The sequence below is a fragment of the Panthera pardus genome, unplaced genomic scaffold (assembly GCF_024362965.1).
Source record: "Panthera pardus isolate Hobbes unplaced genomic scaffold, ASM2436296v1 HiC_scaffold_24, whole genome shotgun sequence".
Classification (NCBI taxonomy): Eukaryota; Metazoa; Chordata; class Mammalia; order Carnivora; family Felidae; genus Panthera; species Panthera pardus.
This window is the reverse complement of record NW_026526810.1, coordinates 15,469,244-15,486,818: the sequence shown is the minus strand read 5'-3', so window position 1 is coordinate 15,486,818 and position 17,575 is coordinate 15,469,244. Positions and strand designations below refer to the sequence as shown.

Sequence of the window (17,575 nt, the reverse complement as noted above, 5' to 3'; positions counted from 1 at the left end):
GTCGGGGACATAGTCACTCAAGGTGGAAGGCACAGAACAAGATGGAGTCGGCCGGCGTAGGTCTGCTGTTTCAGGGTCTTGGGTGATTTCCCTAACCTTGTAATAATTCACTGGCTTGATTATTGCTGGGAATGGCCAGCAAACACTGAAACAGTGGATGAAAGATTACTCCACACTTTGCTATGAAAGAGAGGAGAAGGCATGGGGGTCAACGTTTGCAGATGAAGAAGACCCATTAGCCTCACTCATATTCTCACTTATTGCAGTGCTGGGCCAGTCACAAATCTCAGTTGGCTTGTTGTGTACAGAGGGCATATAACTTTTTAAGCATGCAAAAACAAAGGGTGTATGTCTTAAAGGTGAGAAATTACAAGAAACTAATCAAATCAGAGCCAAAGGCAAGTGTCTATATGTCCTATTGTTTTGCTAAACTTTGTACACAATGTATAGATAACCGAGTTCCCCAAGGACTGCAGAAACTTCTGGGAGGGCTGGCCCCTGGGCATTCTGCAATCAGGGCAGTTACAAGCCTCTGACATTCCAAGAGACCCAAGCCCCTCCCAAACTTAAATGTAGCCCATCAGAAATCTCTGTGTTACATTTTAGCTAGCCAAGCATTGTGTATAAGCTCGTCATCCTCAGTAATAACCCCAACAGATGATAACATCTTTCATGCCCTCCAAAAGGCATAGACCATGTGGTCCCTGCTGCCCAAGCTGATAATTCAAATAGGGGTATATTTGAGGTACTTCCATCATTCCTATTGGATAGGCTAGGAATCATGAAGGGCATCTGCAAGGTTCGTGCTTCTGCCAGGATGTGGAATTGCTCCTCTGTGTTGGCAGCAATGAAAGAGACTGACCATAAGGTCCTTCCAGGTTAATTCAAAAGACTGCGTCAGGTTCCTGAATTCCTAGTACATTTGCTGGGATCCTCAGAAAGCTGGCTTAAGTGCTCACGGCACTCCCTGAAATCTGACATTGAAAATGGAACATATACTCTTGTGGTCCCCTAAGGTCCACCCACCACTCCATGTAGGGGGCAGAAGAGGTCTTTCTCTTGGCATGAATCTGGTAAAGGAGAATAGATTGGTTGATGTGGTTGATGTGAGTAGTTGCTTCTGATGGAGCTGATGGATCTGGGGTGTCACTCTTGGTCTTGGGTTATTCCCTGTGGGGAGCAACTGTGAGAATTCCTTTCTTGGGACCAATTTCTAAATGACCCCTCCTCACTGTGCATGTTTTATACTTGTTAGGGTCATCCCTGAGGACCATAAAGTCCTGGTCATAAGTGATTTCTACCCATTTTTCTAGTTGCTTACAGAAAAGATCAGGTTGCAATATAGTGTCATAGTTAAGACTACCATTTTCCAGCCAGATTTCCCCATTCCCTAGCTTATACTGAAGCCAAACAGTGTTACAAAAGAAGATAAGAATTTTACATTTTAGGCTTTTTAATCAGAGCTGATCCTAGTATGTCAAAATGTATCCCGGGAGTCTTTGGGGATAGAGGTGGAAATTCCCATTGTCTTCAGGGAGAGAGTTGACTCCTATAATGAGAAAAGGAGCAAGTGAATAAGGGCTCCCATTATTAGAAGACTTGAGTTCTATTCTTCCAAAGAGAGTTATCTCTCTCTTTATCATGAACTTGGTAGGATCTCAGGTGGGATCTCTTTCAGAGAGTTCCAACGATGAGTGGACCATGGCTGTCCTTAACCTGCTGTCCACACATCACCCTGTAATCACAGCGGTGGTTAGCATGCTGTGTGATGGCCCTGCCAGTCCTGGAATCCCAAAGCCTGTGCTTTATCTTAAGCACAGCCTTAAGTGGCAGCCTTCTGGCCCTGAGAGAAGAAGGCTTCCTGAAGACCTCAGTATAGATGATGCTAAACAATTATCCCTGACATGCTGGGGTAAATCCCTCAGGAATGGGCATCATCATGACTCTAAGATCTCTTAATGTTCCATTCTCCTTGTTCTGATCAGGTGTTCAGCAATTGGTGGCAGACAACTGCCACCAAAAGGCAAGGGTCTTTTTGATTGTTTAAATATTTCTTGTCTATAGGTATCTGTTGATCTCTCCCACTTTTCAGTCAGTTCTGGTGAAATTAACCTCTATTTTCCAATTCTCTTTTTATCCCTGAATTATTTGGGTTGCATTACATTTAATTAAGTGCCAACTAAGACAGACCCACAGGGATAAATCTCAATAAGTGGGGTCCTTTTCCAGGGAGTAAAACAGTTTATAGTCTGTTTTACATTATATTACACAGATACAACAGTCTGACTTGGCCCTCTTGCAAGACCTTTGTTATAAGTGGCAAAACATCTCACAGGTCCTAGTGCCCCACCTTCAACAAAGGATAGTTCAGAAAGGTATGAGAGGAAATGGCTGAAGCTAGACCCAGGGCCGGGGCCTAGGTGGTCAGAGTGTCCCATAACTAAGAGAGATTTTTGCAGAGATAGAGATAGACTGGGAATATCAAGAGTCACCTAGGGATCAATGTGATGGATCTCAGGGTGCTGTTTGTAAGCATCACTCATATGAATAGCCATGAATCACTCTTTTATGTGTCTCAGTTTCTCCTACTGGAAGTCTGAAATAAGCAGGGGGGCTTGGAGTACTGGAGTACTCAGAGTGTGTGTCCATGCCTGGGTCACCAGAAATTAATTACCATAAGAGGGAGTTCCCCATGGGACTAATGCTCTTCTGGAGGAATGACCTTAGATACTTCCCCTAGGTTCTTAGTTGCTCAAGAAAACCTTTCTGTGGGAAGGAACAGGTGCCCCTTATTCTTTAGGAGTGAAAATAAGTGTCCCATAAATACTAACAGACTACTACTGTTCCCAGTAGATCAGGAAGAGAGAGTAGAACAAAGAAAATATGGTTCCTAAGCAACTCTCAGCACAAGGGAGGCAAGAGTTGAAGACTCACCAATGAAGAGTGCTGCTCAACATACGGTTATCTGGTCCCTTTGTGGTCACAAAAAAGATATTGCTGGGTGGACTGGGGAGACTCCCAGGCCCTGAGCTCTCCACCCAATCTGTCCCCTGGGACAGAGTATATACACATACATATACATATACATATACGTATACATATACATATACATATATATGTATGTATATGTATACGTATATATATATACATGTATACATCACACACACATATATATCACATCTATCTATCTATCTATCTATCTATCTATCTATCATCTATATAATATAGATAATGAAGATGTGATCTATCTATATATCTATATCTATATCTATATCTATCTATCTATCTATCTATATCTTACTATTTTCAATAACATGGATGGAGCTAGAGAGTATTATGACAAGCAAAATATATCAATCAGAGAAGCAACAAATACCATATGATCTCACTCATACACGAAATTTAAGAAAAAAAGGAAATGAGCAAAGGGAGAGAGAGAGAGTTAAGACTCTTAACTATTGAGAATAAGTGGCTGGTTACCAGAAGGGAGGTTGGTGGGGTAATGGCTTAAATAGGTGATGCAGATTAAAGAGTACACTTGTTGTATGGAACAACATATTGTTGTTGTATGGAACATACATATGGAAGTGTTGTATGGAAGTGTGGAATCATTATATTGTACACTTGAAACTAATATTACACTGTTTGTTAACAGGAATTAAAAACTTGAAAAAAAAAACAAAGATGTGGCACACACACACACACACACACACACTGGAATATTAATTATCCATAAAAATAATAAAATCTTGACATTTGCAATGACAAGGATATAACTAGAGAGCATAATGCTAAATGAAATAAGTCAATCAGAGAAAGACAAATAACATACAATTTCACTCATATCTAGAATTTAAGAAACAAAGAAATGAGGGGTATCTGGGTGGCTCAGTCATTTAAGCATCTGACTCTTGATTTTGTCTCAAGTCATGATCTCACAGTTCATGGGATTGAGCCCAGCATTGGGCTCTGCACTGACAGTGTGTATCTTGCTTGGGATTCTCTCCCCCCCCCACCCCTCTCTCTGCCCCTCCCCAGCTCGCCCTTTCTCTACATCTCTCAAAATAAAGAAATAAACTTAACAAAAGAGAAACAAATGAGACAAGGGTATTAAAGAGAGAGAGAGAGAGAGAGAGAGAAACCAAGAGACAGACTCTTAATTATAGAGAACAAACTGATCATTACCAGAGGGGAGGGGGTGCAGGTTGTGTTAAATAGGTGATGGGAATTAAGGAGTACACTTATGTTGAGGACTGGGTGATTTATGGAAGTGTTGAATCACTATATTGTACACCTGAAACTAATAAAACACTGGCAGTTAACTGGATATAAAAGAAAAATTAAAAATAGAGAGGATCTTTGGGTCACTATGGCCATAGAAGTGATAAACTCATTGGACCATGCCAAATTTGCCAATAGGAGATATCCAAATCTAATGTTTTCCATTCTCTGTGAGCCTTAGCAGGAATCGCTGTGATGGAAGGATGGGCTCAGTGGCAGGCAATAAATACCCAGGTAAGGGGAGAGTGAACCCTGGTACAAATATATGGCTCTACAGGATTTTCCTTCCTGTCATTAAAGCAAGAAGTTAATTAGGCTTTAACAGGACGCCTGAGGCCATCAAAAGGTCGGTCAAGCCCTATTATTAGGAAAGTTAGCAACCTGTGTTTGCCACATTCCACAAACAATCCTACAAAAATGCCAGATGAAACTACCCAGGCCAATTCAAAGAAGGGCAGAAACCCTGACCAAGTAATGGAGAAAAGGAAAGAAACCTTGCTCTCAAAGTAATCTTCTCCCCAAATAATAACTGTTTTACCTCTGAGTTAACACCTGTAATACAAGATAGAAGACCCAAACCCCGGGCACACCTCTCCCTTGAGCTCTCCTGCTCTCACATCTCTAAGTGTACCCTCACTTTAATAAACTTTCTCACTTGCACTGCTCAACCATTGTCTGGTCCATTCTTGCATTCTTTCTTGCCAGGAGACCACAATCTTCCAGTGAAGTCCCAGGGGGCAGATTGGGTGGAGAGCTCAGGGCCTGAGAGTCTCCCCAGTCCACCCAGCAATATCTTTTTTGTGACCACAAGGGACCAGATAACTGTATGTTGAGCAGCACTCTTCATTGGTGAGTCTTCAACTCTTTCTTCTCTTGTGCTGAAGAGTTGCTTAGGAACCATACTTTCCTTGTTCTACTCTCTCTTCCTGATCTATGGGGAACCAGGCTGGTAGCATTTATGAGAGACTGATTTTCACTTCTAAAGAATAAGGGACACTTGTTCCTTCCCACAGAAAGGTCTTCTTGGGCAACTAAGAACCTAGGGGAAGTATCTAAGGCCATTACTCAAGAAGTGCTCTCAGCACTTGCAATGATATCAAGGGACAAGATGACCTTTTCTTCTATCTTGTAGGAGATAACAGACCTAAACAGATTAAAGATGATATACTCCACCAAATTCATATCTGGAATTTAGTAATTCAAGGGCAATGACAGATGCATCTCCAATCACAGGAAGTTTTCTTCCCACTTCTTTGAAGGTCACCACAAACTGAAATGCCCAGAGTCTAAGAGACCCCCAAAAACGAACCACCAGAGTCCAGAGTCAAAGCTAAGCAGCAAGGGTCATTTATTGCAGGTTCGAACCTGGACCTCTGCGCCCTCGTTGCCGGTGATGCCGAGAGGCCCTGAGAGAGGTTTTTACACTCCTTTTATAGACAGGTACAAACAAGTCATGGGGAAATCAGGAATTTTCCACAGTTACAGAGCTGCGATTGGTTGGTGTTTAAAGTTGGACACTTAACAGTATTCGATTGGTTCCTGCCTTTAGGTCAGACCACAACAGGGGGTACGGGTATCACAATGATTGATCAGGAATACACGGATGTGCCAGGCAACAATGATTGATCAGGAGTACACGGATGTGCCAAGTAACAATGGTTGATCAGGAATATACGGATGTGCCAGGCAACGATTGATCAGGAATACATGGGCGCGCCAAGCAATTGTACAGAAGTGGAACAAGCTGGCTAAGCTTGGTTAGGTTTCAGTTTCCCGTAACTTAAGCTTTTAAGTTTTAATTTTCTCAGGCCTCTCATTCCCCCCTTTCTCAAGTACCTGAGGACCCAATCTTGGGTCCTACAGTGCTACCTAATCAAGTTCGCTTTCCATGTCGAGGAGCTGATACTGTGGTCTAAGGACCATAACCTGAATGGTGTTTAATCTATCTCTGATAAAGTTCATTATTCTGTTTGACGTGCGAGGTCCTCTTGGAGCTATTTAATTTTGGTCCGAACTATTCCTGATATATTGGCATAAAAGCAACATTTTTCTCATAGGGCTAAGCAGATGCCACCTTATTCTGCGGTTAGCAGATCTAACCCTCTTCTATTTTGTAACACCACTTCTGCTAGGGAATCTAGCTGATCTTGCAGATCCTGGATTGTCCCTGACAAGGCCCCGACATCGTTAATTAGTTGCCGAGAGAGTCCCAGATAGGAGTGTATGGAGACTCCTAATCCCACTGTCCCAGTAGTTAATGCACCTGTAATTTCTAGGCTTGCCAGGAGGGGGATAACAACCACAGCTCGTTTGGATCTGCCAGTTGCAAAGTTTAAACTAGGGATGGGCATGGGGGTTTCAGCGGACGGCTTCTCCAACTGAGCCATGGCAGCCAGCTTGAAGTTGCATATTATTATTACTAGCTTTTGCTGCCCTGTTACTCTGTAGGATAGCTGTAAAGTAGGTGGTGGAGTTGTCTGGCCCTATACATTGCTGATAGGAGTCATAACAAGAGCTATGCATCGACTCCTGGAAAGTAGAGCAAGGACATTCTGCTGTGGGGGGGCAGGGGCTTAGGTTTGTCAACACATAACCACTGCTGTTTTTGGGGTCCTGTGATGTCATAGGTCTGGGTTAAGTGAGCAATTGTGGTCCCACAGTCTTGGGTTTGAGTGTATCCCCGCTGATAGTGACCATCCCTTCCTACAGAGCCGGCTACTAGTCTGTTACCATGTGGCAGGGTAAGGGTTCTAACTACGCCACCTCTGCAATCACAGGGCCTTCTATACAGAGCTCCGTACAATTTCTGTTTGTCAACGGGGGCATTTAGTCCTCCCTCCAGGAGGTTGAGGTTGAGGGCTAGTAGGACAAGGGTTACTATCTTGAACATGTCTAGGGGAGGCACGGCGCAAGGTTAGTTTGAGGGTTTTTTTTTCTTACTCGGGTCTACAGTCCAAGTAGTATTTTTATCAGTGTGTCCCACGAGGTCAGACAGCGGGTCGACAGGCTTCACATGGGTGTGGTGAATCTAGGTGGGGAGGTTATCTACCTTGATGGCGGTGGGAGTCGTCAGGATGATTTGGTAAGGTTCTTTTCACCTGGGTTTAAGGTTCTCCTGCTGGTGTCGCTTGACGAGGACCCAGTCTCCTGGACGATACTGATGAGGAGTGGGTGGGGGCCCCGTCTCATACAGTTTTTTTAGTTTAGGCCACACGGCCTCATGAACCTGCTGTAGAGCCCTAAGAGAAGACAAGAGGCTGTTATCTTGGTCTAATTGAATGAGGTAGGTATGATGAGGTAGGTATGATAGGTGTGGGTTGGCCAAACAGGATTTTATAGGGTGTATAGGTGTACAAGTTTTCCAACTTCTATGGGGAGTTGTGAACCCTGTACAGAGCGTAGGGGAGAAACTTTACCCAATTAGCGCCAGTCTCCATAGTCAATTTAGTAAGGGTCTCTTTTAATGTTTTATTCATTCTTTCTACTTGTCCTGAGCTTTGGGGCTGGTAGGCACAATGTAATTTCCAATCTGCCCCAAGTACGGAAGCCAATCCCTGACTTACCTTAGAGATGAATGCAGGTCCATTGTCTGACCCTATCATGACTGGAAAACCATACGTGGGCAGGATTTTTTCCAGGATCTTTTTGGCTACTATCTGCGCCGTTTCCTTCTTGGTTGGAAAGGCTTCAGTCCATCCTGAAAAAGTGTCTACGAACACTAGTAAGTATTTATAGCCATATTTGCCGGGCTTTACCTTGGTGAAGTCCACTTCCCAGTGGGCTCCTGGTATGGTTTCTCTTTTTCGGTGGCCTTGGGCTGTGGCGTGTGGGTGCGCGTTCTGGAGTATTTTTGTCAGGATTGCGTGGCCCAATTTTTCGGGAAGGATAAGGCGGTCTCTAGAGTTCCTCCACCATCCATCTGTAACTTGGATCATGGGGAGCTTGCGCATCCAAATAAGATCATCTTCTGAGTATTCAGGCTGTGGGGGTAAATCTCGGGGCCCTGGGTCTGGTAGCTGCGCAGGGAGTACTTGAATGGGGTTTTGTGCTACCTGGCGTGCAGTCTGGTCAGCGAGGTTATTCCCTCGAGAGACTGGATCAGTTATTTTTTGGTGACCCGGGCAATGTACTATGGCCAATTTTTTATGGGCCCAAATAGAGGCCAATAGGGCCAGAATTTCATCCTTATTTTTGATGTCTTTGCCTTCAGCAGTGAGTAGTCCCCTCTCACGGTATATTGCCCCATGTATGTGGGCCGTGGCAAAGGCATACCGGCTGTCCGTATATATAGTCACTTTGCGGTCCTGCCCCTTTCTTAATGCTTGGGTTAATGCAATTAGTTCTGCCCTTTGGGCAGAAGTCCCTGGGGGCAGAGCCTTTGCCCATATCACTTCAGTCTCAGATGTCACTGCTGCCCCCGCATACCTCTGTCCTTGATGGACGAAGCTGCTTCCATCAGTAAACCAGGTGACCTCAGCATCAGGTAACAGCCGGTCCTGTAGGTCTTTCCTTGTTCCATGGATCTGCGCTAGGATGTCGGCACCGTCATGGAGCGGGGAGTCCAGGTCAGGGTCGGGTAGCAGCGAGGCCGGGTTTAGAGTTCGGGGAGGGGTGTATGTGGTCCGCAAGGGATTTAACAGGAGTCCCTGGTAGTGGACCATCCAAGCATTGCTCATCCACCTATCGGGGGGCTGCTTGAGTACTCCTTCGATGGCGTGGGGTGTGGTGACATGTAACTCTTGACCCAGGGACAGCTTATCGGCGTCTTTAACCATTAGGGCTGTAGCCGCTATTATCCGGAGACAAGGGGGCCATCCTGCGGCTACAGGGTCCAGTTTTTTTGAGAGATAGGCCACTGGTCTGGGCCATGGACCTAGATGCTGGGTTAGCACTGCCTTGGCTATGCCTTTATGCTCATCCACATATAAGTGGAAGGGCTTAGAGATATCGGGCAGTCCTAGAGCTGGGGCCGATAGGAGAGCTCCCTTTATCTGTTGGAATGCCTGCTCAGCTTCCGCAGACCATTCAAATGATGGTTGATTTTTAGAGACTGCGTAAAGGGGTTTGGCCATTTCAGCAAAACCTGGGATCCACAACCGGCAGAATCCCGCAGACCCAGGAATTCCTGAGTTCTGGGTAAATAGGATGGGGGCCGCTTTGGTTTGCCATGGCTCTGACCCTGAGCGCAGTTGCTTCTTTTTGGGACAGTCACGAATCCAATGTCCTTTTTCTTTACAGTAGGCGCATTGGTCTTTGTCTAGGGGGCGCCTAGGGGGGCGAGTTTTCTGCTTATCCTCTGGAGCGTCCCGATTATTATATACCCGCTGAGCAATGCGGAGTAAATCCTGAATCTGTTTTCCTTCTAAATCCTCTACTTTTTGGAGTTTCTTTTTGATGTCAGGGGCAGCCTGGTTTACAAAAGACAGATTTTCAGGGGCCTCAGGGTCCATGGGAGTGTACTGCCTAAAGGGTTCCATTAATCTTTTTAAAAAGTTGGCAGGGCTCTCTGTCTTACCTTGTATTACCGAGTACACCTTGGCCAAATTGGTGGGCTTGCGTGCTGCAGCCCGGAGACCCGCCATTAGAGTCTGGTGATAAATGCGCAGCCGTCCCCTACCCTCTGCCGTGTTGTAGTCCCAATTAGGCCGAATCAGGGAAAATGCAGCATTAATGAGGTCAGGGTTAACAGTGGGTCGACCATCTTCCCCGGGGACCAGCTTCTGCGCCTCAAGTTGAATTCTCTCCCTTTCTTCCGTGGTGAACAGGATTTGCAAAAGCTGTTGGCAGTCATCCCAGGTAGGCTGGTGGGTGAACATTATGCTCTCTAGGAGGGCTATAAGATCTCTAGGGTTATCAGAAAACTGAGCATTTTGGGTTTTTCAATTATATAGGTCACTGGTGGAGAAGGGCCAATACTAGAGTCGGGGATTGCCCATTTCATCGGGGTGTCCTATTTCCCGCAGGGGTAGGGCTACAGTGGAGTTGGGGAGGCGAGAGCTTGGCTCACACTGGGTGCGCCCGCGAGTTTGGCCGGCTGGCCCTTCATGGTTGGTTACATTTTCAATAGGGCTTGGTGCGGCCGCTGCCTGTAGCCTCCCTGGTTCTGGCACAGCTGCCGCTTCCCGCCCCCCCCCCCCCCCCGGTTCCCCTTGAGGGGCAACCAGCGGGGCAACAGGTGGGGCGGCCGCTTCGGGCAGGGCCTGGGGTGCAAGGGGAGGGGGAAGATAGGGTGAAGGGTTTTTAATAAGATCTTGCCAGACAAGGATGTAGGGAACCTGGTCTGGGTGGCCCTGACCTTGGCAAATATAGGCAAACAAAAAGTGCCCTCAGTAGGCCAGCCCACCCCGAAAGTGGGCCACTCAGACTGGCAGAAAGTAATGAGTCTCGACCGGCGGATGTCCAGGCTTAGGTTATGGCCTCTCTCCCTTCTTCCAGCCTGGACATCCTTGAAATTAGCTAGAAGAAGGGAGAGAGGTGTACTCTGTTTCTGTCCCATAGCCTGTATAGGAAAAAAATAAATGGGCCAAGTTAGTTTATGTTCCGGAAGCGAGTTGGATATACCTGCAGGGGAGAGGAGACAAGTTAAATCGCAAGCGCGGCGGCAAACAGAAAGTGCCTTGGAGAAGAGACCAGATACAGAACGGGTGTCCGTAACCCGAACAAAGAGTTCTGATGGGCCAAAATAGTGCCCCAGACGGGAGCCAGAGGACGTCTCCTACTGGTCCCGACTGACTTCCCTATAGCGCGTCCGCCAGGGCTAGGTCAGTCACTGATACAGATCCCGCGCGGGAGAGCCAGAAATGGACAGACAACTGACACAGACACAGACACAGACACAGACACAGACACAGACACAGACACAGACACAGACACAGCCAGCTCACTCACCGATCGGTCTCAGAAATGACCCGTTGACTTGGGGTCTGGTGGGTTTGGGGGGGGGGCCTTCCCGGCCAATGCACCAAATGAAATGCCCAGAGTCTAAGAGACCCCCAAAAACGAACCACCAGAGTCCAGAGTCAAAGCTAAGCAGCAAGGGTCATTTATTGCAGGTTCGAACCTGGACCTCTGCGCCCTCATTGCCGGTGACGCCGAGAGGCCCTGAGAGAGGTTTTTACACTCCTTTTATAGACAGGTACAAACAAGTCATGGGGAAATCAGGAATTTTCCACAGTTACAGAGCTGCGATTGGTTGGTGTTTAAAGTTGGACACTTAACAGTATTCGATTGGTTCCTGCCTTTAGGTCAGACCACAACAGGGGGTACGGGTATCACAATGATTGATCAGGAATACACGGATGTGCCAGGCAACAATGATTGATCAGGAGTACACGGATGTGCCAAGTAACAATGGTTGATCAGGAATATACGGATGTGCCAGGCAACAATGATTGATCAGGAATACATGGGCGCGCCAAGCAATTGTACAGAAGCGGAACAAGCTGGTTAAGCTTGGTTAGGTTTCAGTTTCCCGTAACTTAAGCTTTTAAGTTTTAATTTTCTCAGGCCTCTCAAAACTTGTCAGAGTGAGTCCTATGAAGTATATTGATGATTTTACCACGAATTCCAACAAGTGTAACTTCTTTCTCAGCTGCTGTGAATGTGGCCACCTCAGTTTTCATCTGTTTAGGAACTGAGGAATGAATACTACCACAGTACCCTCAATCTGAGGACATATCAATAAGAAGGTATTACTTCTTGTCTTCAGGCACCTTAATATCAGCTTTTTCATAGAGAGCCAAAGATCCTACTTCAATACACTTGACCTGGTTTTAGCTCCCTATCTGCTTGGGTATATGTTGCTGCTGAAACCATTTTCATAGACTTGGTAATTTTCTGGATGCTTTTGATTGACTTTAATTACCTGGCACTGTTGCATCCACACAACTCCTGAAACAATGCTACGGGTACCAGTGACAGTCACAGCAAAAGTTTATTGCAGTGAGAGGCAAGGCCGACCGATCGGGACACTCTTAATCAGAGTGTGGCCTCGAACAGCCTGGGTACATAGTTTTTATAGCCAACCACCTCGTCTTATCATCACCTGGGAACAGAACAAAGAAATAGTTCCCAGATGGGGGTGGAAACAGTTCAGACCTTCTGCCGTTAAGCCGTAACCAGTTGACCTCCTTAACCCTGCCTCCGGGGCCACTTTTTCAAAGTTCTCAACATGCCCTTGCCCCAATCCAATCAAACACTAATCCAGTTGATTTTCCTTGAACTTTTGTCCCCTTGATTGATAGGACAAGGCTGTTATCTCTTAACCTACAGTGTCAAAACAAAGCTGTTATTTCTCAAGGCTACAGGTTAGCCCTAAAATTTAACCCTACAGGCAGTACATTTTAAAGTTGCCATTTTGAACTTGGATCCATTGCATCTGCACAGCCCAGGCCAATAGCCCAGTGATGCTCATCTGAGAGAACATGGTCGTACCAGACATGATGAAGGTCATTCAGATAGGCCTCTGTGGTTCTCTTTTTTAGTGGTGTTGTTATCTGCTTTTGGTATCAGGGCAATGCTGGACTCATAGAATGAATTTGGAAGTTTTCCTTTCTTTTATGTTTTTTTTTTTATTACTTTGAGAATAATGACATTAACTTTCTTTAAATATTTGGTAGAAATAATCTGTGAAGCGATTTGGCTCTGGGTTTTTGTTTCATGGAAGTTTTTTGATTACTGATAGAATTTTTTTGCAGGTTATGAGCCTAAGTTTTCATTTCTTTCTTTCTTTCTTTCTTTCTTTCTTTCTTTCTTTCTTTCTTTCTTTCTTTCTTTCTTTCTTCTTCTCTCTTTCAATTTAGATACAAGTTAATTACCATATAGTGGAGCATTGGTTTCAGGAACAGAATTTAGTGATTCATCACTTACATATAATGCCCTGTGCTCATCCCAAGTGTCATCTTTAATTCTCATCACCCATTTAGCCTATCCCCCCACCCATCTCCCTTTCGTCAACCCTCAGTCTGTTCTCTATACTTAAGAATGTCTTATGGCTTTTCCCTCTCTCTGTTTTTTTTTTTTTAAGTTTATTTATATATTTTTGACAGAGAGAAAGCGCATTGGGGAGGGGCAGAGAGAGGGAGACAGAGAATCCCAAGCAGGCTCCGCTGTGCTGTCAGTGAAGAGCCAAACGTGGGTCTTAAACTCTGGAACCATGAAATCATGACCTGAGATGAAATCATGAGTCAGACACTTAACTGACAGAGCCATACAGGAACGTTCCCTCTCTCTCTTTTTTTTCTTTTTTTTTTTATCTTGTTTTATTTTTCCTTCCCCTTCCCTATGTTCATCTGTTTTTTTTTAAGTTAATTTATTTATTTTAATATATATAATGGAATATTACTCAGCCTCTTGGTGTAGGCAAGTTGCTTGTGCTGGTCTTCTGGTGGAGGGCCTGCTGCATGGATTCTCAGGCTGATTTGTTTCAGTGGAAATGTGCCTCCAGGGTGCAGGGTCTGGGGTTTAGTGTAAGTGGCTCCAGCCTCCACTAGGTGGCGCTGTTTTGTTTCCTGAAGTTTTTCAGTGCTAATGGGGAGGATGAACATGGAGGCCCCCCACCCTCCAGCTCTGGAGAGTGGCCCCGCCCCGCCACTCTCTAGGAAATGGTCACAGAAGAGAAATCAGTCACCCCTCTTGTATCCCCAGTTTTCATCAGAACACTGCATTCACCTTGCCTGTGTCCAAGCTTTTTTTTATTTATCTCAGGTGCACTACTGAGTTTCAAAACTCCAAATTTTAGGGATTGCCTGGTGTGGATCCACTCTGTTCCTTTGGGGGAGGGTCTCAGCACGTTTTTGCCAGCCCCTGTGAGGTAAGTGGTCACAGGACTGCCCGATAGTTCACGGTTTATGTCAAAAACAGAGCAGAAATCTGGCCCCCCTGTGGGCACCAGTAACCCACTCCTATGCCTGGAAACAGCATAGCACATTGGGGCCACCTGTCTTGTGATACAGGGGATCCTCAGACCACGCTGTCACTCCTGGGATTCCTCCCCACTTCTCCACCTGAGCGCCTTTAGATACATCCCCTACTGTAGCTGACTTCTAAAAGTTCAGATTTTGTGCTCCACTGCTTATAATACTTTGTGGTAGCCTCCGTAAGCAGGCTTCCTCAATGCCACCATACCTGCAGGTTTCTCTCCCACAAATCAACTCTCCACACCTCCTACTTTCCAGGAAATGCTCACCTTTTTACAGGCAGACTTGCAGTTTTTGTTCTCTCAAACCTCTAATTGAGTTCTTTGGTGTTCAGAATGATTTGGTAACTATCTAGCTGTGTTCAAGGGATGAGACAAACTTGGGATTTCCCTGCTTTTCTGTCATCTTAACTCCCCACCTCCCAGCACTTATGGTTTTTAAAGCCAAATGTTATAGGGATTTGTCTTCCACATGTGAGCTCCATGATTCAGGGGTCCATTTCTCTGCCTTCTTCACTCATAGCTAGCTCCTTCCCTCCTTCACACAGCACTCTTATACCTTTCTGACCTTCATAATGTTTCAGATGCAGATTCTTCTCTGTATTTACTCGTGTAGTTCTGCCAGTCTTTGGATCACTCCTAAGGTTATTGACTTGAATGTGGATGATATCTAGTTTTAAATATGGGATGGGTTGAGCTCAGGGTTCTCCTAGTCTGCCATCTTCCCAAGCTCAATCATCTCTCTTATTTTTAACCCTGAAGAAGACCCACTTTACTCTCAGTACAGAGAACTATTTTTACAGGGTTCTACTCTTAATTATAGGACATCAATACTGGGTTTTATTAGGACTGCCAAAACCATCCGAAAGGTACTGGAAGGCATTGACATGGCTGCCAGGTGTAAAGGAGATTCTTATCCAGACACCCAGTTACTTCAGCCTCTTGCCCCTCCATTACCACTTCCCCAGGAAGGTCCCTCCAACAAAGTTCTCTCAGTGGAAAGGGCTCCCCATTCTTTTTCCAATAAACCTCTAACCTAATTTTGCCCCTTATGAGAACACACAGGCAACCTTTACTGAGTTACAAAATTTTGAGTTACTGGTCACTGAATTTCTAAACAGCTAGTCTCTTAACTCCAGGCTCTGAAACTAGCATTCTAACAGCTTATAACCCCTTCTGCCATACATTCTCTTGTCACAGCTACACACTAACCATTCTGGGTCTAACCCATCCCCTGCCACTTCCTCTGCCCCCTTCCCTAACCTCCAGGATAGTTAGAACCTATGTACCTATTCTAGGAAATTAGTAGCTCCCTGGAGCCTGTCCCATGTCCTGGGGATAATCACCTTTATACTACATTGGTGGTTCAGTGGGACAATAAAAGTGCACAGTGCTTTTTGGCTCTATAAGACACCAGGGCTCAAGCTATTGGCATTCCAGAAAATTTCTGTAGCTCCCCCAATGGAGATCTCTTCTACCTACTCCAGTAAAACAAAGATGAACACACCCATTTGGATGTAACTATTTAATGGATACCTCTGGTGATGTCTACCTGGCTTTTTCTTTGTCTTAAGTTTGTTTGTTTGTCTGTTTGTTTATTTTTGAGAGAGAGAGAGAGAGAGAGAGACAGAGAGACAGAGAGATAGAGAGAGAGATTCACAAGCAGGCTCCACTCAGCAAGTGCAGAGCCCAACTCGGGGCTTGATCCCATTAACCTTGAGATCATGACTTGAGCCAAAACCAAGAGTTGGACACTTAACCGACTGAGCCACCCAGATGGCTCTTTTATTTTTTAATTATACATATGGATACATTGACATGATGCCATACCACTCTTGGCTTTCCTGGTGGGATTTGCCAAATGGCCTCTGTTATCTCATCTTCCCCTGGTCAAGATCGTAAACACTCCACAGTACCAAATTAAATTCTTTTTTTTAATGTTTATTTATTTTTGAAAGAGAGAGAGAGAGCATGAGCAGGGGAGGGGCAGAGAGAGAGGGAGATACAGAATCCAAAGTGGGCTCCAGGCTCTGAGCTGTCAGCACAGAGCCCAATGCGGAGCTTGAACTCATAAGCCATGAGATCATGAGCTGAGCCAAAGTTGGACACTTAACCAACTGAGCCACCCAGGCCCCCCTCAACTTAAATTCTTAAATAAAGCGTTGAAGATCTACACCCTGTCATTAAAAATATGCTTTAAGGAATTATTAATCCCACAATATACCATTTCAATGGCTCTATTTTGCCAGTAGTTAAGCCAGCCATTAATGAATGTCACCTGACTACTGACTATGGAAATCTCAATGCTCAGATTTCCCAAATCAAGGTTCCAACTCTTAATATCATAGAATTGACTGAAAACGTATATTAGGCCCAATAAGCATCCTTTGTGGTCATTGACATCGCTGATGTATTCTGTTTATATCATAAAGGTATCTCAGGCCCTATTTGCTTTAATTTTTGAAGGAGCTCAATATACATTTACATAGATTCCAATAGTATATTTAAACCAGTCTTCAGTGTCACATAAATTCTTCCATCAGGATTTGAATATATCACAATTTGAAAAGTGCCGTTTTTGGCATTATATTGATGACATGATGTTTGGAGATCCCTCAAGGGAAGTGGTATAGCCCTATTTGCCCAGTCTCACTAACCACCTGCATGAATGTGGTTGGGCAATCATCCCCTCTAGATCCAAGTCTAGTCTCATCTGTCAAGTTTCTGGGTATCATCTGATCCTCTAGGGGCCCTAAATTCCCCTACCAAAATTTAAAAATCAGTTATGCACCATTAAACCATCCACTGCACTTAGATAGGCATAATGGCATACTAGGTCTTTTCCTGTTCTGGAGCAACATCTCCCATCTCTCACTAATTATTTGCTCTATATATGCAAGCACATGCAAGTCTGCCACTTTCAGTTAGAGTGAAGCCCAATAGTGTGTTTTGGAAGCTGCCCAGCAGGCAGTCTAACAGGCCCAACTTTTAGTCCCACCTGTCTCCATATTCTGAGCCGTCCTTGTCCATACCATAGAGTCTCTGGAACAAACATGAGTTTACCTGGCTTCTTAAGGAATTCTGGACTAAGCATCTAACTCCAGGGGAAACTTGATAAACTCCCTTTGAGTCAATTTTGGCATTCTATTGGGCTCTTTTTTTTTTTTTTTCTATTTAAAGAGTATATATATATATATATATATATATATATATATATATATGTTTTAATTTAAATTCCAGTTAGTTAACATACAGTATAATATTAGTTTCAGGTGTAGAATTCCCTAACTATAATTTCCTGTTACTACTTACTCCCTATAAAAGTTCCTATAATGCCATGGGTTAGAGACACTTCCCAATGGAATTCATCATGGCTAC

At 44.7% G+C, this 17,575-nt stretch overlaps 1 pseudogene; it reads right to left on the bottom strand.

Annotated features, from left to right (window-relative positions):
- Window positions 1-5,346: 5,346 nt before the first annotated feature.
- Window positions 5,347-12,706, bottom strand: LOC109258925 (ATP synthase subunit gamma, mitochondrial-like; annotated as a pseudogene).
- Window positions 12,707-17,575: the final 4,869 nt, after the last annotated feature.